General features: G+C 46.2%; 1 protein-coding gene across 1 annotated transcript in view; it reads left to right on the forward strand.

The window, feature by feature from the left end:
* The window catches only part of LOC138652296 (myocardin-like), a 187,311-nt gene that overhangs the window by 149,921 nt on the left and 13,688 nt on the right, over nucleotides 1-23,702 (forward strand). The gene's annotated exons all lie outside the window — the stretch shown is intronic.

Below are 23,702 nucleotides of genomic sequence, written 5' to 3' on the forward strand. Positions count from 1 at the left end.
TTAGTATCATGTAGTGATTAATTTACATACAGTAACTGCATGTATGTAATATTGAATAGAATAAAAGCATGAAATGAATGCAAAAATAGACAATAAAATTTATTTTTTCTCAGTGCCGTCTAGTTTTTTATGGAGTTAAATACCAAAACATTTTAGCTCACAATTTATCACTATTTTTTTTTTAAAAGGTAACTTGTCATCAGGAAGTAAGGTCCCTTATTAAAGCCACTTAAATGCCCTTTAATACTTTTAAATGCATACCCATCTTGTAGTATTTAGTTTTGAAATAGTAGAGCAATCCATCTCGGAAGTTTTAATTGCAAGTGTAGTGGGTGGACACTGCACTTCCAGCTCTCATACCTGTTGCCTTATTTCCCTGCCCACCGTCAGTCTTCAATCTTTGACTGACAGGTCACTCTACTTTATTCCTTTGCCCAAGATTTTGCACAGAACCTGAATCATTGTCCTTGATCATCTCATCAGATGAGGCGGTGCACACAGTAAGTTCCTGATGACATCGCATCAGCTGGTCTACCAATCTGCACATGCACCACTTTCCCTATGGAGAAAAGCCAGGGCAATTATTCAGTGCCTGTGCATCTGCCTGGAGTTGTCTCATCAGAGGGGTGGCACATGTGCAGATCAAAAGGCTGGCTCTCACTAGGAATCTGCATGGGCACCCCCCATCTGATGAGACAATCCTGCTCAATGATTCAGTGCCTGTGCATAATCTCAGGAAGGGGAAGAGTGACCCATGAGTCAAAGACTGAAGTCTAATGGCGGGCAGGGAAAAAAGGAGACAGATATGAGAGCTTCCTTGCTCACCATCGATCAGCTGGCATAAATTAACTGATAGTTACTGATGAGCAAATACATTTGGCACTATTCGTTACTCACACGAATAGCACGCTATTCGGGCTTTTCGTTATTTGGCAAGTAATTAGGTATTCACCTCGGTATATTCGAGTGACCCACTTGGCAAGTTTGATGCTTTATTTGCAGCCAATGAACATGCTGGGCTTGCTTGCCAATCACAGTAATGCCGTCGCCATCTTTGTTGTGGCATTACTGTGATTGGCTGGCCTTACAGCACCATATGGCGATATTTAAGCCCTGCAGTGCCAACTTGAGCACATTGCATGGAAATAGCATATTGTTAGTTTAGTGTCAGCGTGGGGAGAATGAAAGCAGCATATAGGGAGAGTTTCTGACTCCAAAAACTCTTTTAAGAGCTGCTTGCAAATTGTCTCTTCAGAGAGGAAGAGGACTAGAACTCTAGTGCCACCTTTTGGAAGTAGCAATCCTAACAGTAAATGTCGACTCTTTAACGAGCCTTGTCACATGACTTATGATAATAGCCAAACCAGAATCTCAATTTGCAAACACTGTGTTTCGGGGTACTGCCCCTCGTCAGTGCAAAGTGGAGATCTGGTTTAGCTGATTGAGAGGCGTCTGACCGGGATCCAAGAAGTATCATTTCTCCTTGTGGAGAGTGACATGATAAGCCTGTCGAGGTGAGGAGATTTAAAGCCGCAATGCTCCTCTGGGAAATATGCAAATTGTCTCTTCATAGAGGAAGAGGACAAGAACTCTAGTGCCACCTATTGGAAGTAGCAATCCTTACAGTCAATGTCGACTCTTTAACGAGCCTTGTCACATGACTTAGGATAATAGCCAAACCAGAATCTCAATTTGCAGACACTGTGTTTCGGGGTACTGCCCTTCGTCAGTGCAAAGTGGAGATCTGGTTTGGCTGATTGAGAGGCGTCTGACCAGGATCCATGAAGTATCGTTTCTCATTGTGGAGTGTGACATGATAAGCATGTCGAGGTGAGGAGACTTAAAGCCGCAATGCTCCTCTGGGAAATATGCAAATTGTCTCTTCAGAGAGGAAGAGGACTAGAACTCTAGTGCCACCTATTGGAAGTAGCAATCCTAACAGTCAATGCCGACTCTTTAATGCGCCCTGTCCCATGACTTAGGATAATAGCCAAACCAGAATCTCAATTTGCAGACACTGTGTTTCGGGGTACTGCCCCTCGTCAGTGCAAAGTGGAGATGCTTAGAATGAAGATTAGTTCTCTGTTAGGTTGAGATAGCGTAGGGCGAGAGATTTAATATCAGGGATGCTGCAATATCAGGGATAATATCACATGCTGCAGATCTCTGCTAGGTTACATTGTGTATAGTGTATGAACAGATAGTGGAAGTAGAGAGAGAGATGCAGGGTTTCATAATCAGTGGCAGAATATCCTTAACAGCTCATTTTAGAGCAAAATAATATTCCTCAGTATCAACATATACTAAACATTTTTTTAGAGCTAAATAATATTCCTCAGTACCAGTATATACTAAACCACTTTTTTACAGTTAAATAATATTCCTCAGTACCAGCATATACTACCTGTCACCTGAGTAGTCACTCTCTGGGACATATCCAGTAATTACTTCATTGTTGCTCAGAGCCATGCAAAGGATACATTCTGCCTGGTTGGGTAGATTCCAGAAGAAGTGGATAGGCTTGTGCCGATTGGTCACTCTTGTCTCTTTTTCTTGAGAAGGCTGCTTTAAAGTAAAATGAGGTTTGTATATGTCCCTGGCATGGGCTTCAGGCCTGACAGACTGAGCACAGTACAGGCCCTTGCTTGCATACACTGCATAAAGAATCTCATTTAAATACTTTTGGTGTCTGGTAGAATCCAATTTACTGACATTGATCATACAGCTTCCCCAACTCCTATATTATATTCACCTTACAACGGCTTCACTAGCTATGACAGTGGCTCCGTTGGGATCCAGAGGCCAAAATGAACTATGTAGCTCTCAAAACTCATTTTTCACGGCACTTGCAGGTCCTCTGAAAATGTGAAGCGAGGGCCGCATATGACATGGCTGGGCATGTAGTGATGGTGGCGAGTGAAGCCCAAAATTCAAATGTGCATGTTTTAGAAGGCATTGTCAAGTGCTAGGAATATGTATTCCACCTCCTAGCTAACAATTTTGAATGAGGGAGGGACCTCCCAAATATATAAGTGAGGTCCCTTACAAATGTAAAAGGAAAAACTAAAGCCAAAACGCTACGTGAAAGGTATAAGGTAAAGGCATATATATATATATATATATATATATATATATATATATATATATATATATATATACATACAGTGGGGCAAAAAAGTATTTAGTCAGTCAGCAATAGTGCAAGTTCCACCACTTAAAAAGATGAGAGGCGTCTGTAATTTACATCATAGGTAGACCTCAACTATGGGAGACAAACTGAGGAGAAAAAATCCAGAAAATCACATTGTCTGTTTTTTTAACATTTTATTTGCATATTATGGTGGAAAATAAGTATTTGGTCAGAAACAAAATTTCATCTCAATACTTTGTAATATATCCTTTGTTGGCAATGACAGAGGTCAAACGTTTTCTGTAAGTCTTCACAAGGTTACCACACACTGTTGTTGGTATGTTGGCCCATTCCTCCATGCAGATCTCCTCTAGAGCAGTGATGTTTTTGGCTTTTCGCTTGGCAACACGGACTTTCAACTCCCTCCAAAGGTTTTCTATAGGGTTGAGATCTGGAGACTGGCTAGGCCACTCCAGGACATTGAAATGCTTCTTACGAAGCAACTCCTTCGTTGCCCTGGCGGTGTGCTTTGGATCATTGTCATGTTGAAAGACCCAGCCACGTTTCATCTTCAATGCCCTTGCTGATGGAAGGAGGTTTGCACTCAAAATCTCACGATACATGGCCCCATTCATTCTTTCATGTACCCGGATCAGTCGTCCTGGCTCCTTTGCAGAGAAACAGCCCCAAAGCATGATGTTTCCACCACCATGCTTTACAGTAGGTATGGTGTTTGATGGATGCAACTCAGTATTCTTTTTCCTCCAAACACGACAAGTTGTGTTTCTACCAAACAGTTCCAGTTTGGTTTCATCAGACCATAGGACATTCTCCCAAAACTCCTCTGGATCATCCAAATGCTCTCTAGCAAGCTTCAGACGGGCCCGGACATGTACTGGCTTAAGCAGTGGGACACGTCTGGCACTGCAGGATCTGAGTCCATGGTGGCATAGTGTGTTACTTATGGTAGGCCTTGTTACATTGGTCCCAGCTCTCTGCAGTTCATTCACTAGGTCCCCCCGCGTGGTTCTGGGATTTTGGCTCACCATTCTTGTGATCATTATGACCCCACGGGGTGGGATTTTGCATGGAGCCCCAGATCGAGGGAGATTATCAGTGGTCTTGTATGTCTTCCATTTTCTAATTATTGCTCCCACTGTTGATTTCTTCACTCCAAGCTGGTTGGCTATTGCAGATTCAGTCTTCCCAGCCTGGTGCAGGGCTACAATTTTGTTTCTGGTGTCCTTTGACAGCTCTTTGGTCTTCACCATAGTGGAGTTTGGAGTCAGACTGTTTGAGGGTGTGCACAGGTGTCTTTTTATACTGATAACAAGTTTAAACAGGTGCCATTACTACAGGTAATGAGTGGAGGAAAGAGGAGACTCTTAAAGAAGAAGTTACAGGTCTGTGAGAGCCAGAAATCTTGATTGTCTGTTTCTGACCAAATACTTATTTTCCACCATAAAATGCAAAAAAATGATAAAAAAACAGACTGTGATTTTCTGGATTTTTTTTTCTCAGTTTGTCTCCCATAGTTGAGGTCTACCTATGATGTAAATTACAGACGCCTCTCATCTTTTTAAGTGGTGGAACTTGCACTATTGCTGACTGACTAAATACTTTTTTGCCCCACTGTATATATATATATATATATATATATATATATTTTATATATATTTATACATTGCATTATATACAAGTAATTATAAATGAAAAATGTTTCTTAGCATTTTTCCCTGTAAAAAACAATTTAGGTTTGGTAGGTCTTAAAAATTCTATAAAACCGGTGCAATAGTCTGACAACATTAATCACAGATACCATATGTGAGTCAGAAAGGCATCTAGGCATCTTCTCCATGCTATTTCCATTTAGTTGTAGGACTTTCCCATTCATTTCAGCTTTTTTCTCAGGCCCCAGATCTGTTTGTTTGGTGCAGCAGAAAAATATTCGGCTTTCCCATTGACTTGCATTGTATTCGGTATTTGATATGAATACCCAAATATTAGAAACTAGATGGTGGCCCGATTCTAATGCATCGGGTATTCTAGAATATGTATAGTAGTATATAGCACAGCACACACAGTATATAACACAGCCCACGTAGTATATAACGCATCCCACGTAGTATATAACACAGCCACATAGTATATTGCCCAGCCAAGTAGTATATAGCACAGCCCATGTTGTATATAGCACAGGGATGTAGTATATAACACAGCCCATGCAGTATATAACACAGCCCACGTCATATCTAACACAGTCCACGTAGTATATAGTAATGTGGGCACCATATCCCTGTTAAAAAAAAAGAATTAAAATAAAAAATACTGTATATCCTCGAGTATAAACCGACCCGAGTATAAGCCGACCCCCCTAATTTTGCCACAAAAAACTGGGAAAACTTATTGACTCGAGTATAAGCCTAGGGTAGGAAATGCAGCAGCTACCCGTGAATTTCAAAAATAAAAATAGATGCTCCATACCATTCATTATTGCCCCATAAGATGCTCCATATAAAGCTGTGCCACATATAATGCTCCATACATTTCATTATGGCCCCATAGATGCTCCATATAAAACTGTGCCATATAGAATGCTCCATACATTTCATTATGCCCCCATAGATGCTTCATATAAAACTATGCCACATATAATGCTCCATACATTTCATTATTGCCCCATAGATGCTTCACATAAACTGTGCCACATATAATGCTCCATACTGTTCATTATTGCCCGATAAGATGCTCCATATAAAGCTGTGCCATATATAATGCTCTGCACCGTTCATTATGGCCCCATAGATGCTCCATATAAAGCTGTGCCATATATAATGCTCTGCACCGTTCATTATTGCCCCATAAGATGCTCCATATAAAGCTGTGCCACATATAATGCTCCATACATTTCATTATGGCCCCATAGATGCTCAATATAAAACTGTGCCATATAGAATGCTCCATACATTTCATTATGGCCCCATAGATGCTCCATATAAAACTGTGCCACATATAATGCTCCGTACAGTTCATTATTGCCCCATAGATGCTCCATATAAAACTGTGCCACATATAATGCTCCATACTGTTCATTATTGCCCCATAGATGCTCCATATAAAGCTGTGCCATAAAGAATGCTCTGCGCTGTTCATTATGGCCCCATAGATGCTCCATATAAAGCTGTGCCATATAGAATGCTCTGCACCATTCATTATGGACCCAAAGATGCTCCATATAAAACTGTGCCATATAGAATGCTCTGCACCGTTCATTATGGCCCCATAGATGCTCCATATAAAGCTGTGCCATATAGAATGCTCTGCACCGTTCATTATGGCCCCATAAGATGCTCCATATAAAGCTGTGCAATATATAATGCTGCTGCTGCTGCAATAAAAAAAAAATGACATACTCACCTCTCTTGCTGCCAGCAGCTCCTCAGTGTCCCGTCCCGGCGTCTCTCCGCACTGACTGTTCAGGCAGAGGGCGGAGTGCAGATTAGTACGTCATCGCACCCTCTGACCTGAACAGTCAGTGCAGAGGACGGGAAGACGGAGCGGCGCCCGGTGGGTGGAACGTTGACAGGTAAATATGTAATACTCACCTGCTCCCGCCATCCCTGGCTCCTTATCCCGGACAGATGGTCTCCGGGTGCCGCAGCCTCTTCCTCTGTCAGCGGTCACTGGCACCGCTCATTACAGAAATGAATATGCGGCTCCACCCCTATGGAAGTGGAGTCCATATTCATAACTTTAATGAGCGGTACCACGTGACCGCTGAACAGGGGAAGAGCTGCGGCACCCGAAGACCATGGGACAGGCAGGGACAGCGCTAGGAGCCCCGGAAGCAGGTGAGTATGCGACAGTCCTCTCTCCCCCTCACCCGCCGACCCTGCCACTGACTATAACTTGAGTATAAGCCGAGAGGGGCACTTTCAGCCCAAAAATTTGGGCTGAAAATCTCTGCTTATACTCGAGTATATTCGGTAGTTATATACTCACCTTCCGGCAGCCCCCGGATCCAGTTCAGGCGTTTAGCGATGCTCCTCGGGACGCTCCGGTTCCAATAATGCATTGCGGCAAAAACACGAGACATCTTCTCTGGTCATTGCCGCAATGCATTCTTGGGACCGGAGCGTCGCTAGGTGTGGGAAAGGCGCGCCGCAACCAATCAGCGACGTGGGATTTCCATGACAGACAAACAGACGGAAGTGACCCTTAGATGATTATATAGATAGATTATTCCGACCGATTTTTCTTAATCCGAATATTTCACTATTTGATCATCACTACTGATACAGGTGCTTCTCACAAAATTAGAATATCATCAAAAAGTTAATTTACTTTAGTTCTTCCACACAAAAAGTGAAATTCATATATTAATGTTGATTATTATGGCATTACAGCCAATAAAAACCCCAAAGTACTTATCTCAGTATATTATAATAATTAACAAAAAGTACATGCAAAAGCTTCCTAAGCACTTAAAAAGGTCCCTTCATCTGTTTCAGTAAGCTCCACAGTCATGGGGAAGACTATTGACTAGACAGATGTCCAGAAGGCAGTCATTGACATACCCCACAAGGAGGGTAAGCCACAAAAGGTTATTGCAAAAAAAGCTGGCTATTCACAGAATGCTGTATCCAGGCATATTAATGGAAAGTTGAGTGGAAGGAAAAAGGGTGGTAGAAAAAGGTGCACAAACAACAGGGATAACCGCAGCCTTGAAAGGATTGCTAAGAAAAGGCCATTCAAAAATTTGGGGGATATTCACAAGAGCCACCACACAAAGATGTATCCTGGACATGGGCTTCAAGTCTTGAATTCCTTGTGTCAAGCCATTCATGGCCAATAGACAATGCCAGAAGAAGCATCTTACGTAGGCCAAGGAGAAAAAGAACTGGACTGTTGCGCAGAAGTCCAAAGTGTTGTTTTCAGATGAAAGTAAATTTTGCATCTCATTTGGAAATCAAGGTCCCAGAGTCTGGAGGAAGAGTGGAGAGGCACAAAATCCAAACTGCTTGAGCTCTAGTGTGAAGTTTCCACAATCAGTGATGGTCTGGGGAGCCATGTCATCTGCTGGTGTAGGTCCACTGAGTCTTATCAAGACCAAAATCAGCGCTGCCATCTACCAGGAAATTTTAGAGTACTTCATGTTTCCCTCTGCCGACAAGCTTTTTGGTGATGGAAATTTAATTCTTCAGCAGGACATGGCACTTATCCACACTGCCTAAAGTACCAATATCTGGTTTAAAAACAACAGTATAATTGTGCTTGATTGGCCAGCAAACTCGCCTGACCTTAACCCCATAGAGAATCTATGGGGTATAGTCAAGATGAATATGAGAGGCCCCAGGCTCAACAATGCAGACGAGCTGAAGGATGCTATTTAGGCTTCCATAACACCTCAGCAGTGTCACAGGCCGATCGCCTCCATGACACGCCTCATTGACTCAGTAATGGATACAAAAGGACCCCCTGTTAGGGGTCAATTTCCCGCCTCTGCACAGAGGGAATCTCCAACCATCTCTGCTGCGGTCTCCCATTCTTCTCCAGCCGCAGAGGAGCCTGCTCAGCGGAGACGTCAGTCCCAGCATGTGGCCCAGCCTGATACGATGCAGATGGTTACTGCTTCCTTTCCAGGCTCAAACATTGTAGCCAATACTGGTCAGCGACAAGCAGACATCTCTGGGACTAAGTCCTGCTTTAACCCTTCTGAGAATGCCCAGGGTAAGAACTCTCATTGGAAGTCGGGGTCACATGCTCAGGTACTGCATCAGCTCCCATTGGTCCTCTAGGAAGGTCCTGAAGTTGCTCAGGTACTATAGCAGCTCCCATTGGTCCTCTAGGAAGGTCCTGAAGTTGCTGCAGCTATAAAAAATTTGCATGGCCGCACGGCCATGCTCTAGTATCAACTAAGTTAAGTGTTCAGTGCCAGTGTGGTCATTTGTATGTGTTTTCAAGGTTGGGCTGAAATAAGCCCTTAGAATACCGGCACCTCCGGTGAGGAGTTTTGTGTGAGTGGATTCAGGACCTGGCTGAAATAAGCCCCTAGAATACCGGCACCTCCGATGAGGAGTTTTGCGTGTGCTATTCTGACTGCATGACCACTGTTTGCTCTATTTGGTAGCTGTGTTCCTCTGTGAGATTAACAGGGCACAGCGTTCTCTTGTCCTAAGTGACTCTGTGAAGTAACAGAGTTTACTTCTACTGCCATATAGAACCGTCAGTTACTAACAGCGGGTTTTACTCCTGCACGGTGGACCCTGGGTTGTGAACGCACGTATTTCTCTATAAATATATATTTAGGGCGTTCCGCCAAACCCTAACATAATACTAGCGCCAAGGTCTGGCTAGTAAATGGCGGATAAACAGCAATCTTTGCGGTGCATCCAGCAGCTGGAGGGTAGGTTGGCAGCTCTTGAGCACTCAACCTCAACAGTGGATGTTACCGCAGTTGCTTTTCAGGCTGCTAGCGTGGCTGCAGCAACCTTGTCCGACTTTTTCTCGCCTCCCGCTGCCAGAGAAATTTTCTGAAGATAGTAAATCTTGTAGGGGTTTCGTGAGCCTGTGCTCTATAGATCTCAAGCTTCTGGCCGCACGTTTCCCCACAGAGTGGGCAAAGGTGGGATTTAATAGTGTCTCTCCTGTCGGACAGAGCGTTGGAATGGGCTACGCCGCTGTGGGAGCATGGCGATCATGTGGTGCAGAGTGCTTCATTGTTCCTGAGCACTCTGAGACAGGTCTTTCTAGGATCTCGAGTCACCCATGATACGGCGCTCCAACTGTTGGCATTGACTCAGGGCTCGTTATTGGTGAGTAGTGTTGAGCATTCCGATACCGCAAGTATCGGGTATCGGCCGATATTTGCGGTATCGGAATTCCGATACCGAGATCCGATATTTTTGTGATATCGGGTATCGGTATCGAATCAATAGGGATGTGGAAAATAAAGAATTAAAATAAAAAATATTGATATGCTCACCTCTCCGGCGGCCCCTGGACTTCACGCTGCTATCCGGGAGGCTTCTTTGTTTAAAAAGCGCGCCTTTCGGACCGGTGAATGACGTCCCGGCTTCTGATTGGTCGCGTGCCGCCCATGTGACCGGCACGCGACCAATCAGAGGCCGCGACGTCATTCGCAGGTCCTCAATTCCTAGAATTAGCAGTTTTGTGAATGAGAATGACGTCGCGGCTTCTGATTGGCCGCGTGCCGGTCACATGGGCGGCACGCGGCCAATCAGAAGCCGCGACGTCATTCTCATTCACAAAACTGCTAATTCTAGGAATTGAGGACCTGCGAATGACGTCGCGGCCTCTGATTGGTCGCGTGCCGGTCACATGGGCGGCACGCGACCAATCAGAAGCCGGGACGTCATTCACAGGTCCGAAAGGCGCGCTTTTTAAACAAAGAAGCCTCCCGGTTAGCAGTGTGAAGTCCAGGGGCCGCCAGAGAGGTGAGCATATCAATATTTTTTATTTTAATTCTTTATTTTACACATCCCTATGGATCCCAGGGCCTGAAGGAGAGTTTCCTCTCCTTCAGACCCTGGGAACCATGAGAATACCTTCCGATACTTGATGTCCCATTGACTTGTATTGGTATCGGATATCGGTATCGGCGATATCCGATATTTTTCGGGTATCGGCCGATACTATCTGATACCGATACTTTCAAGTATCGGACGGTATCGCTCAACACAATTGGTGAGCCATTTTGCTGTCCACTTCCGTACCCTAGCATCTGAGTGGGAGTGGTCGGGTTAAAGCCCTTATCCCAATATTTTGGAAGGGTTGGCTAACCACGTGAAGGATGCTCTGGCCACTAGGGAGATTCCCGCCACACTGGAGGAGTTAATAGCTGTGTCCACTCGTTTTGACTGCCAATTTTACGAGCGGAAGTTAGAGGTAGCCCAGTGTAGGCAGAAGTTTTGGCTGGCTCCCACCTTCGCCAAACCTTTGGAATCTCTGGTCCTGGTCCCTGGTTCACATGAGGCCTTGGAGGTGTCACGAGCGACATCTAAGTTCCTGACCACTCGTACACTTAAGGTCTGTCATGTTTGCCAGCAGTCAGGACATCTTGCCACCAGATGTTGCCAGCGGTCGAAGAAACGTCAGCGTCTAGTGGTAGTAGGTGGAGGTACACTAGACACATTTGCCTCTAAATTGTCCTTTTAGGGGACAATTACTATAGGCTCATTCTCCCACTCGGTAGAGCTCTGTGTGGATTCTGGGGTGGAGGGCAATTTTATGTCTTCTGCCTTTGCCCAACGTCACGCAATACCAGTGGTAATGCTAGCTCAACCAGTTACCGTACGAGTGGTGAATGGGTCGACACTGCCCTCTTAGATAACACACCAGACCATCCCTTTCACTCTGTCCATGTCACCATCTCATCAGGAGATAATATCTCTGCTCGTCATTCCTGAGGGAATTGATGACGTCCTGTTAGGGATACCTTTGCTACGGTACCACTCTCCTCATATTGAGTGGTCCAGAGGCAGAATTTTGGGATGGGGTGAATCTTGTGGGGGTAGATGTCAGAGGGAATACGATCAGGTAGCTACTACCAAGGTACCCACAGATCTATCCGTTATCTCTCCCGGAGACGGAGGCAATGTCTCAGTACATCCAGGAAAATCTGGCAAGGGGATTAGGAAATCAGTGTCACCTGCAGGGGCCGGGTTTTTCTTCATGCAGAAGAAGAACGGGGAACTATGTTCATGTATAGACTACAGGGGTGTTAACGCCATCACCGTTAAGATTAAATATCCCCTGCTCCTGATATCTGAGCTCTTTGATAGGCTTCGAGAGCAAGGGTATTTACTATACTCGATCTGCGGGGTGCTTACAACCTGATTCACATCCGTGAGGGGGAAGAATAGAAGACGGCTTTTAACACCAGGGATGGGCACTATGAATATCTAGTGATGCCGTTTGGGCTCTGTAATGCCCCATCCTTTTTCCAAGACTTTGTAAACGATATCTTCCGGGATATGCTCTCCACCTCGGTCATAGTCTATCTGGAAGATATCTTCATCTACTCTCTAGATATTGACTCCCACCGGAGAGATGTTTGCAAAGTCTTCGACCTCTTACGAGCTAATTCCCTCTACGCCAAGTTGGAGAAATGTGTGTTTGAGCAGGAGTCATTACCTTTCCTGGGCTATATCATCCCCGCCCAGGGATTGGCTATGGATCCTGCCAAACTACAGGCTGTGATGGACTGGCAAGAACCCCATTCTCTTAAAACGGTGCAGCACTTTATGGGGTTCATTAACCATTATCGCCAGTTCATTCCTCATTTTTCAGCTTTGGTAGCTCCCTTGGTAGCCCTCACCAAGAAGGGAGCAAATCCCAAATTGTGGTCTGAGGAGGTCTCCAAAGCCTTCACTTCTGTTAAGTCCCATTTTGCTAGCGTTCCCATCCTACATCGCGCGATGTAGATAAGCCGTTTATACTGGAGGTGGATGCTTCTTCCATCGGTGCTGGAGCAGTCCTCTTTCAAAAGGATGCTTTTCAAGGTCGGAAGCATCCTTGCTTTTTCTTTACCATGACCTTCACACCAGCGGAGTGGAATTATTCCCTCGGGGACAGGGACTTGCTAGCAATGAAGTTGGCCTTCTCTGAGTGGAGACATCTTTTGGAGGGGGCTCGCTTTCCTTTCCAAGTATTCACAGACCAAAAGAATTTGGTTTAGCTACAGACAACCCAGCGGGTAAATTCTCGCCAGGCCAGATGGTCCTTGTTGTTCTCCTGGTTCCATTTCACTGTCCATTTCCTTTCCGGGAAGAAGAACATTCGTGCCGATGCTCTCTCTCGCTCCATTACATAGTAACATAGTTATTAAGGTTGAAGGAAGACGTTAAGTCCATCTAGTTCAAGCCATAGCCTAACCTAACATGCCCTAACATGTTGATCCAGAGGAAGGCAAAAAAAACCCATGTGGCAAATAGTAAGCTCCACTTTGGGGAAAAAATTCCTTCCCGACTCCACATACGGCAATCAGACTAGTTCCCTGGATTAACGCCCTATCAAGGAACCTAGTATACCCTGCAACATTATACTTTTCAAGAAAGGTATCCAATCCCCTCTTAAATTTAAGTAATGAATCACTCATTACAACATCATATGGCAGAGAGTTCCATAGTCTCTCTGCTCTTACAGTAAGGAACCCGCGTCTGTTATTATGCCTAAACCTTCTTTCCTCCAAACGTAGAGGATGCCCCCTTGTCCCTGTTTTAGGTTTATGATTAAAAAGATCATCAGAATGGTCTTTGTACTGTCCCCTCATATATTTATACATTAAAATAAGATCACCCCTTAGTCTTCGTTTTTCCAAACTAAACAGCCCCAAGTGTAATAACCTATCTTGGTATTGCAGACCCCCCAGTGCTCTAATAACCTTGGTCGCTCTTCTCTGCACCCGCTCTAGTTCAGCTATGTCTTTCTTATACACCGGAGACCAGAACTGTGCACAGTATTCTAAGTGTGGTCGAACTAGAGACTTGTATAGAGGTAAAATTATGTTCTCCTCATGTGCATCTATGCTTCTTTTAATGCATCCCATTATTTTATTTGCCTTTGTAGCAGCTGCCTGACACTGGCCACTGAACATGAGTTTGTCATCCACCCATACTCCCAGATCTTTTTCATTGACAGTTTTGCCCAGATATTCGGAATGAAGCGCATAGTTATACATCTTATTACTACTACCCAAGTGCATGACCTTACATTTATCCCCATTAAAGCTCATTTGCCATTTATCAGCCCAAGCTTCTAGTTTACATAAATCATCCTGTAATATAAAATTGTCCTTCTCTGTATTAATTACCCTGCAGAGTTTAGTGTCTTCTGCAAATATTCACATTCTGCTCTGAATGCCTCCTACAAGGTCATTAAAAAATATGTTAAAAAGAAGAGGGCCCAATACTGACTCCTGTGGTACCCCACTGCTAACCGCGACCCAGTCCGAGCGTGCTCCATTAATAACCACCCTTTGTTTCCTACCCCTGAGCCAGCTCTTAACCCACTTACACATATTTTCCCCTATCCCCATTATTCTCATTTTATGTATCAACCTTTTGTGTGGCACCGTATCAAAAGCTTTTGAAAAGTCCATATACACTACGTCCACTGGGTTCCCTTGGTCCAGTCCGGAACTTACCTCTTCATAGAAGCTGATCAGATTAGTCTGACATGAACGGTCCCTAGTAAACCCGTGCTGATACTGGGTCATGAGGTTGTTCCTCTTCAGATACTCCAGTATAGCATCCATTAGAATACCCTCCAGGATTTTACCCACAGTAGAGGTTAAGCTTACTGGCCTATAATTACCGAGTTCAGTTTTTGTCCCGTTTTTGAATATTGGCACCACATTTGCTATACGCCAGTCCTGTGGTACAGACCTTGTTATTATGGAGTCTTTAAAGATTAAAAATAATGGTCTATCAATGACTGTACTTAATTCCTGCAGTACTCGGGGGTGTATCCCATCCGAGCCCAGGGGAGAAGAACATTCGTGCTGACTAGGGTTGAGCGAAACGGATCGGCCAATTTCAAAAGTCGCCGACTTTTGGCAAAGTCGGGTTTCGTGAAACCCGACCCGATCCCACTGTGGGATCGGGTCGGCGGTCGGCGATCTTCGCTCCAAAGTCGGGTTTCGTTATATATATATATGTCATTGAGACACACATATATATATATATATATATATATATATATATATACAGTGGGGCAAAAAAGTATTTAGTCAGTCAGCAATAGTGCAAGTTCCACCACTTAAAAAGATGAGAGGCGTCTGTAATTTACATCATAGGTAGACCTCAACTATGGGAGACAAACTGAGGAAAAAAAATCCAGAAAATCACATTGTCTGTTTTTTTAACATTTTTTTTGCATATTATGGTGGAAAATAAGTATTTGGTCAGAAACAAACAATCAAGATTTCTGGCTCTCACAGACCTGTAACTTCTTCTTTAAGAGTCTCCTCTTTCCTCCACTCATTACCTGTAGTAATGGCACCTGTTTAAACTTGTTATCAGTATAAAAAGACACCTGTGCACACCCTCAAACAGTCTGACTCCAAACTCCACTATGGTGAAGACCAAAGAGCTGTCAAAGGACACCAGAAACAAAATTGTAGCCCTGCACCAGGCTGGAAAGACTGAATCTGCAATAGCAATAGCCAACCAGCTTGGAGTGAAGAAATCAACAGTGGGAGCAATAATTAGAAAATGGAAGACATACAAGACCACTGATAATCTCCCTCGATCTGGGGCTCCACGCAAAATCCCACCCCGTGGGGTCAGAATGATCACAAGAACGGTGAGCAAAAATCCCAGAACCACGCGGGGGGACCTAGTGAATGAACTGCAGAGAGCTGGGACCAATGTAACAAGGCCTACCATAAGTAACACACTACGCCACCATGGACTCAGATCCTGCAGTGCCAGACGTGTCCCACTGCTTAAGCCAGTACATGTCCGGGCCCGTCTGAAGTTTTCTAGAGAGCATTTGGATGATCCAGAGGAGTTTTGGGAGAATGTCCTATGGTCTGATGAAACCAAACTGGAACTGTTTGGTAGAAACACAACTTGTCGTGTTTGGAGGAAAAAGAATACTGAGTTGCATCCATCAAACACCATACCTACTGTAAAGCATGGTGGTGGAAACATCATGCTTTGGGGCTGTTTCTCTGCAAAGGGGCCAGGACGACTGATCCGGGTACATGAAAGAATGAATGGGGCCATGTATCGTGAGATTTTGAGTGCAAACCTCCTTCCATCAGCAAGGGCATTGAAGATGAAACGTGGCTGGGTCTTTCAACATGACAATGATCCAAAGCACAGCGCCAGGGCAACGAAGGAGTGGCTTCGTAAGAAGCATTTCAAGGTCCTGGAGTGGCCTAGCCAGTCTCCAGATCTCAACCCTATAGAAAACCTTTGGAGGGAGTTGAAAGTCCGTGTTGCCAAGCGAAAAGCCAAAAACATCACTGCTCTAGAGGAGATCTGCATGGAGGAATGGGCCAACATACCAACAACAGTGTGTGGCAACCTTGTGAAGACTTACAGAAAACATTTGACCTCTGTCATTGCCAACAAAGGATATATTACAAAGTATTGAGATGAAATTTTGTTTCTGACCAAATACTTATTTTCCACCATAATATGCAAATAAAATGTTAAAAAAACAGACAATGTGATTCTCTGGATTTTTTTTTCTCAGTTTGTCTCCCATAGTTGAGGTCTACCTATGATGTAAATTACAGACACCTCTCATCTTTTTAAGTGGTGGAACTTGCACTATTGCTGACTGACTAAATACTTTTTTGCCCCACTGTATATATATATATTTATATTTATATTTACTGCAGCGCGATATAGCAGAAAGCCGGTAATTCAATTGCCGGCTTTTCATTTCTCCTTTCTAAACCCGACATGATATGAGACATGGTTTACATACAGTAAACCATGTCATATCCCCATTTTTTTGCATATTCCACACTACTAATGTTAGTAGTGTGTATGTGCAAAATTTGGGCGCTGTAGCTATTAAATTTAAGGGTGAAATCGCGGAAAAAATTGGCGTGGGCTCCCGCGCAATTTTCTCTGCCAGAGTAGTAAAGCCAGTGACTGAGGGCAGATATTAATAGCCTGGAGAGGGTCCATGGTTATTGCCCCTCCCTGGCTAAAAACATCTGCCCCCAGCCACCCCAGAAAAGGCACATCTGGAAGATGCGCCTATTCTGGCACTTGGCCACTCTCTTCCCATTCCCATGTAGCGGTGGGTTATGGGGTAATGAAGAGTTAATGTCACCTTGCTATTGTAAGGTGACATTAAGCCAGATTAATAATGGAGAGGCGTCAATTATGACACCTATCCATTATTAATCCAATTGTATGAAATGGTTAAAAAGCACACACACACATTATTACAAAGCCTTTTAATGAAATAAAGACACAGGTTGTTGTAATATTTTATTAGACTCTTAATCCACCTGAAGACCCTCGCTCTGTAACAAAGGAAAAATAAAAAAACAACAATATCCCATACCTTCCGATGATCTGTCCCGTCCCACGCTGTAAATCCATCTGAAGGGGTTAAATAATTTTACACCCAGGAGCTCTGCTAATGCAGCTGTGCTCGTGGCTGTAAAACCCCAGCGAACGAATGGAAAGTAGGTCAATGACCTGTAGTTACCTTCATTCGCGGTGATGCGCCCTCTGCTGGATGTCCTCATATGACCTCGAGCGTGGGAAAATATTCAGAAAAGTTCCCAGGCTCGAGTTCATATGAGGACATCCAGCAGAGGGCGCATCACCGCGAATGAAGGTAACTACAGGTCATTGACCTACATTACCTTCATTCCCCGGGGTTTTACAGGCACGAGCACAGCTGCATTATAGCAGAGCTCTTGCCTGTAAAATATTTTAACCCCTTCAGATGGATTTACATTGTGGGACATATCGACGGAAGGTATGAGATATTGTTGGTTTATTATTTTTAATTTGTTACAGGTCAAGGGTCTTCAGGTGGATTGAGAGTGCAATAAAATATTACAACAACCTGTGTGCTTATTTCATTAAAATACTTTGCAATATTGTGTGTGTTTTATTAACCATTTCATGCTATTGGATTAATAATGGATAGGGGTAATAATTGACGCCTCTCCATTATTAATCTGGCTTAATGTCACCTTACAATAGCAAGGTGACATTATCCCTTCATTACCCCATATCCCACAGCTACACGGAAGTGGGAAGAGAGTGGCCAAGTGCCAGAATAGGCGCATCTTACAGATGTGCCTTTTCTGGGGTGGCTGGGGGCAGATGTTTTTAGCCAGGGGGGCCAAAACTGTGGACCCTCTCTAGACTATTAATATCTGCTCTCAGTCACTGGCTTTACCACTCTGGCGGAGAAAATTGCGCGGGAGCCCACACCAATTATTTCCGCGATTTAACCCTTAAATTTAATAGCTACAGCGCCCAAATTTTGCACATACACACTAGTAACAGTAGTGTGGAATATGCAAAAAAATGGGGATATGACATGGTTTACTATATGTAAACCATGTCCCATATCATGTCGGGTTTAGGAAGGAGAAATGAAAAGCCGGCAATTGAATTACCGGCTTTCTGCTATATCGCGCTGAAGTAAATATAAATAAATATATATATATATGTGTCTCAATCCGTCCAGGCATTAAAGCCCACTTTTTTTCTATTATTTTCTATGTGTGCTGTTTTCCTTTTTTTCTCATATATATATATATATATATATACTAGCTAGTGAACCCGTTCTACGCCCGGGTGGCGAGCATTTATATTGGTATATGGTCTCCATCCTGGTATGTGCTGCTCCATCCTGCGTCCCCATCCTGTCATGTGCTACACCCATCCTGCGTCCCCATCCTGTCATGTGCTGCACCCATCCTGTGCCCCCATCCTGTCATGTGCTGCTCCATCCTGCGTCCACATCCTGTCATGTGCTGCACCCATCCTGCATCCCCATCCTGTCATGTGCTGCTCCATCCTGCATCCCCATCCTGTCATGTGCTGCACCCATCCTGCGTCCCCATCCTGTCATGTGCTGCACCCATCCTGCGTCCCCATCCTGTCATGTGCTGCACCCATCCTGCATCCCCATCCTGGTATGTGTTGCACCCATCCTGCGCCCCATCCTGTCATGTGCTGCACCCATCCTGCGTCCCCATCCTGTCATGTGCTGCACCCATCCTGCATCCCCATCCTGGTATGTGTTGCACCCATCCTGCGCCCCCATCCTGTCATGTGCTGCACCCATCCTGCGTCCCCATCCTGTCATGTGCTGCACCCATCCTGCGTCCCCATCCTGTCATGTGCTGCACCCATCCTGCGTCCCCATCCTGTCATGTGCTGCACCCATCCTGCTCCCCCATCCTGTCATGTGCTGCACCCATCCTGCATCCCCGTCCTGTCATGTGCTGCACCCATCCTGCGTCCCCATCCTGGTATGTGCTGCACCCATCCTGCGTCCCCATCCTGTCATGTGCTGCACCCATCCTGCGCCCCCATCCTGTCATATGCTGCACCCATCCTGCGTCCCCATCCTGTCATGTGCTGCACCCATCCTGCGCCCCCATCCTGTCATGTGCTGCACCCATCCTGCGTCCCCATCCTGTCATGTGCTGCACCCATCCTGCGTCCCCATCCTGTCATGTGCTGCACCCATCCTGCGTCCCCATCCTGTCATGTGCTGCACCCATCCTGCGTCCCCATCCTGTCATGTGCTGCACCCATCCTGCTCCCCCATCCTGTCATGTGCTGCACCCATCCTGCATCCCCGTCCTGTCATGTGCTGCACCCATCCTGCGTCCCCATCCTGGTATGTGCTGCACCCATCCTGCGTCCCCATCCTGTCATGTGCTGCACCCATCCTGCGCCCCCATCCTGTCATATGCTGCACCCATCCTGCGTCCCCATCCTGTCATGTGCTGCACCCATCCTGCGCCCCCATCCTGTCATGTGCTGCACCCATCCTGCGTCCCCATCCTGTCATGTGCTGCACCCATCCTGCGTCCCCATCCTGTCATGTGCTGCACCCATCCTGCGTCCCCATCCTGTCATGTGCTGCACCCATCCTGCTCCCCCATCCTGTCATGTGCTGCACCCATCCTGCATCCCCATCCTGTCATGTGCTGCACCCATCCTGCGTCCCCATCCTGGTATGTGCTGCACCCATCCTGCGTCCCCATCCTGGTATGTGCTGCACCCATCCTGCGTCCCCATCCTGCGTCCCCATCCTGGCATGTGCTGCACCCATCCTGCGTCCCCATCCTGTCATGTGCTGCACCCATACTGCGTCCCCATCCTGGTATGTGCTGCACCCATCCTGCGTCCCCATCCTGGTATGTGATGCAACCATCGTGCGTCCCCATCCTGCGTCCCCATCCTGGTATGTGCTGCAACCATCCTGCGTCCCCATCCTGCGTCCCCATCCTGGTATGTGCTGCAACCATCCTGCGTCCCCATCCTGCGTCCCCAACCTGGTATGTGCTGCAACCATCCTGCGTCCCCATCCTGTCATGTGCTGCACCCATCCTGCGTCCCCATCCTGGTATGTGCTGCACCCATCCTGCGTCCCCATCCTGTCATGTGCTGCACCCATCCTGCGTCCCCATTCTGTCATGTGCTGTACCCATCCTGCGCCCCCATCCTGTCATGTGTTGCACCCATCCTGCATCCTCATCTTGTCATGTGCTGCACCCATCCTGCGTCCCCATCCTGTCATGTGCTGCACCCATCCTGCGCCCCCATCCTATCATGTGCTGCACCCATCCTGCGCCCCCATCCTGGTATGTGCTGCACCCATCCTGGGTCCCCATCCTGGTATGTGATGCAACCATCCTGCGTCCCCATCCTGCGTCCCCATCCTGGTATGTGCTGCAACCATCCTGCGTCCCCATCCTGTCATGTGCTGCACCCATCCGGGGGCCTGAGCAGGCGGGGACACCGGCGCGCTGTGGGAGTCAGGTGCCGGTATCGCCGCCAGTTCAGGCCCCCCAGCACTTACTATACTCACCTGTCTGTCCCGTTCCAGCGCTGTGCGCCGCCATCTTCCCGGTCTCCTGGCTGTGACTGTTCAGTCAGAGGGCGGTGCCGGCGCGCATTAAGCGCGTCATCGCGCCCTCTGAACTGAAGGTCACAGGCCGAAGACCGGGAAGATAGCGGCGCTCAGCGGTGGAACGCAGGACAGGTGAATATGGCCGATACTCACCCTCCTGGCGGTCCCTGCTTCTCTGTTGGAGATCGCGGTGTGCGGTCAGTGTGAACGCATACCGCGATGTCCCGGGAGCGTCACTCTGTGCGGCCCAGACTGCGCCGGCGCTTGCGCCTGCGCAGTCTATAAAGGCTTCGGACAGAGTGACGCTCCCAGCGCTATATTATAGATATATAACGAAAAAATTTACAACAGAGTATCTTTTTACCTCTCTGTGCGCTTTTGTGTCTTCAAGTTCTTTGGTGGTGTGAACAGGTTTCTACAGACTTGTTCACAGTGCAAGTAGCCCATGTGTTTTTGGTTTTATAATTGTTCTCTTGTTTCTACAAGACTGGGGAGTCCACCACTCCTCTGTGGGTCATTTGCATTGTAGCTGTTCCACCTTGCAAGTTCTAGATGGATATTTTCTCTCTGAACCCTGTTCATACAGGTACTATACAGATGATCAGGTTTTTAAATACATCAGATAGGGATTATATACATTAGACAGGACTGCTCTATAATGGGTATACCTTGGCGATTGGTGGAGCAGCTTAACATACTTTTTTTTTTTTGCAAAAAAACGTATTGACTAAATACCCTGTATTTCTTCATATTTTGACTAGCACTTGCTTATTTACTGTGACTTTTTTACAACAGAGTATTTTTTTACCTCTCTGTGCGCTTTTGTGTCTTCAAGTTCTTTGGTGGTGTGAACAGGACAGACTTGTTCACTGTGCAAGTAGCCCATGTGTTTTTGGTTTTACACTACTAACATTAGTAGTGTGGAATATGTAAAAAAATGGGGATATGACATGGTTTACTGTATGTAAACCATGTCTCATATCATGTCGGGTTTAGGAAGGAGAAATGAAAAGCCGGCAATTGAATTACCGGCTTTTCTGCAATTTCGCGCTGAAGTAAATATAAATATATAGAGATTTCCCAATGACTTGCATTGGGTTTCGTGTTTTGGCCGATCCCCCGACCCCAACTTTTCAAGATAATCGGCCGATTTCACTCGACTCGACTTTTGAGAAAGTCGGGTTTCGTGAAACCCGACTCGACCTTAAAAAAGGAAAAAGTTGCTCAACCCTAGTGCCGACGCTCTCTCTCGCTCTGTTGTATCATCTGAGGAGGAGGAAGAGGAGCCTTGGCTTATTGTCCCTAACGAGAGTCTGAGAACTGTGGCCCCGGTTTTGCTAGAGTCTGTGCCTCCAGGCAAGACTTTTGTACCATCCAGTCTGCATCCAGAGGTTCTCTCTTGGCTCACTCGTCCAGGGTGGGTGGACATTTTGTGTCCAAAAGGACTTCAGAGCTACTGGCGAGGACATACTGGTGGCCGAATATGGCCTGTGACGTTGCAGACTATGTTTGGGCGTGTGTCTCCTGCGCCAAGAACAAGTCTCCTCTTCAATGGCCAGCTGGGTTGCTTCACCCCTGGCCGGTGGCAGACAGGCCCTGAGAGATGGTCGGAATGGATTTTGTGGGTGCTTACCCAAGTCTCGTAGCTGCATCATTATTTGGGCACTCATCGACCATTTTTCCAAAATGGTGCACTTGGTGCCTCTTCAACGGCTACCTTCTGCACGGGCACTGGCAGCGTTGTTTATCAAACACATCTTTTGCCTATATGGTATGCCGGACAAAATTGTTAGTGACCGGGGTCCCCAGTTTGCGCCTCGATTCTGGAGAGAGCTTTATCGTGTACTCAGCATTGAGTTGAATCTGTCCTTGGCATATTATCCCGAGACGAATGGGTTGGTAGAGAGGGCCAACCAGACTCTGGTCACATATCTACGTCATTTTGTTTCTTCCAGGCAGGATGACTGGGCATCCTTGCTACCGTTGGCAGAGTTTGCACTTAACTACGCTGTAGCCGACTCCACCGGTCAGACTCCATTCCTTCTTAATTACGGCCAGCATCCGCGTGTCCCTGTGCCCATGTCAGTGCCTTCCGCTGACTCCAGGGTGGCAGACTGGGCTGTGGAGGCACGGGACATTTGTGACCGCACTCAGGATGCCATTTGGTCCTCCAAGGAGAGAATGAGGTCCTCTACCGATATTCATTGGCGCCCCGCTACGACCTTTTCTCCTGGCGACTTAGTGTGGCTCTCCGCTCATAACATCAGGCTGTGTGTTGAGTCCACTAAGTTTGCACCTCGCTACTTGGGTCCCTTCAAGGTCTTCGAAAAGGTTAACCCTGTGGTCTACTGTCTGGCCCTTCCTCCACGCCTAGGTATCACTGACACCCTTCATGTGTCCCTCTTGAAGCCCTGTACATGTCCCGGTTTTCAGAGTAATCTGCCGGGACATCGGGTTTGTCTACGGACGATTACGAGGTGAACGCTATTTTGGAGTGCAAGGTGGTACGTGGCAAGAAATTTTATTTGGTGGACTGGAAGGGTTATAGCCCAGAGGACAGGTCTTGTGAGCCTGCTGAGCACATTCGAGCTCCGCAGCTCATTGCGGCCTTCGAGCATAGCGAGGTCCAAGGAGGGGGGGTAATATTAGGGGTCGAGTTCCTGCCTCTGCACAGGGGAAATCTTGAACCATCTCCGCTGCAGTCTCCCATTCTTCTCCCAGAGGTTAGCTTACCTTGAGGAAGACACATTAGGTGTCAATGCGTGTGGGTTGCATATGGGGTTGAATTTATTGCTTGAAATTTGCTAAGTATTTCAACCCCTTTCACTTCCTATGCCATCATCTCTATTTGTCTCCTCATATATATTGTCGTTCTATTTGTCTTCTTATTCATATTGCCGTTTTTTCTATGCCTTAGCACATGTTCATTATCCTTATTGTGAAGACAGAATGTGTGCATTTCAGTGGG

The sequence above is a fragment of the Ranitomeya imitator genome, chromosome 10 (assembly GCF_032444005.1).
Source record: "Ranitomeya imitator isolate aRanImi1 chromosome 10, aRanImi1.pri, whole genome shotgun sequence".
Lineage (NCBI taxonomy): Eukaryota > Metazoa > Chordata > Amphibia > Anura > Dendrobatidae > Ranitomeya > Ranitomeya imitator.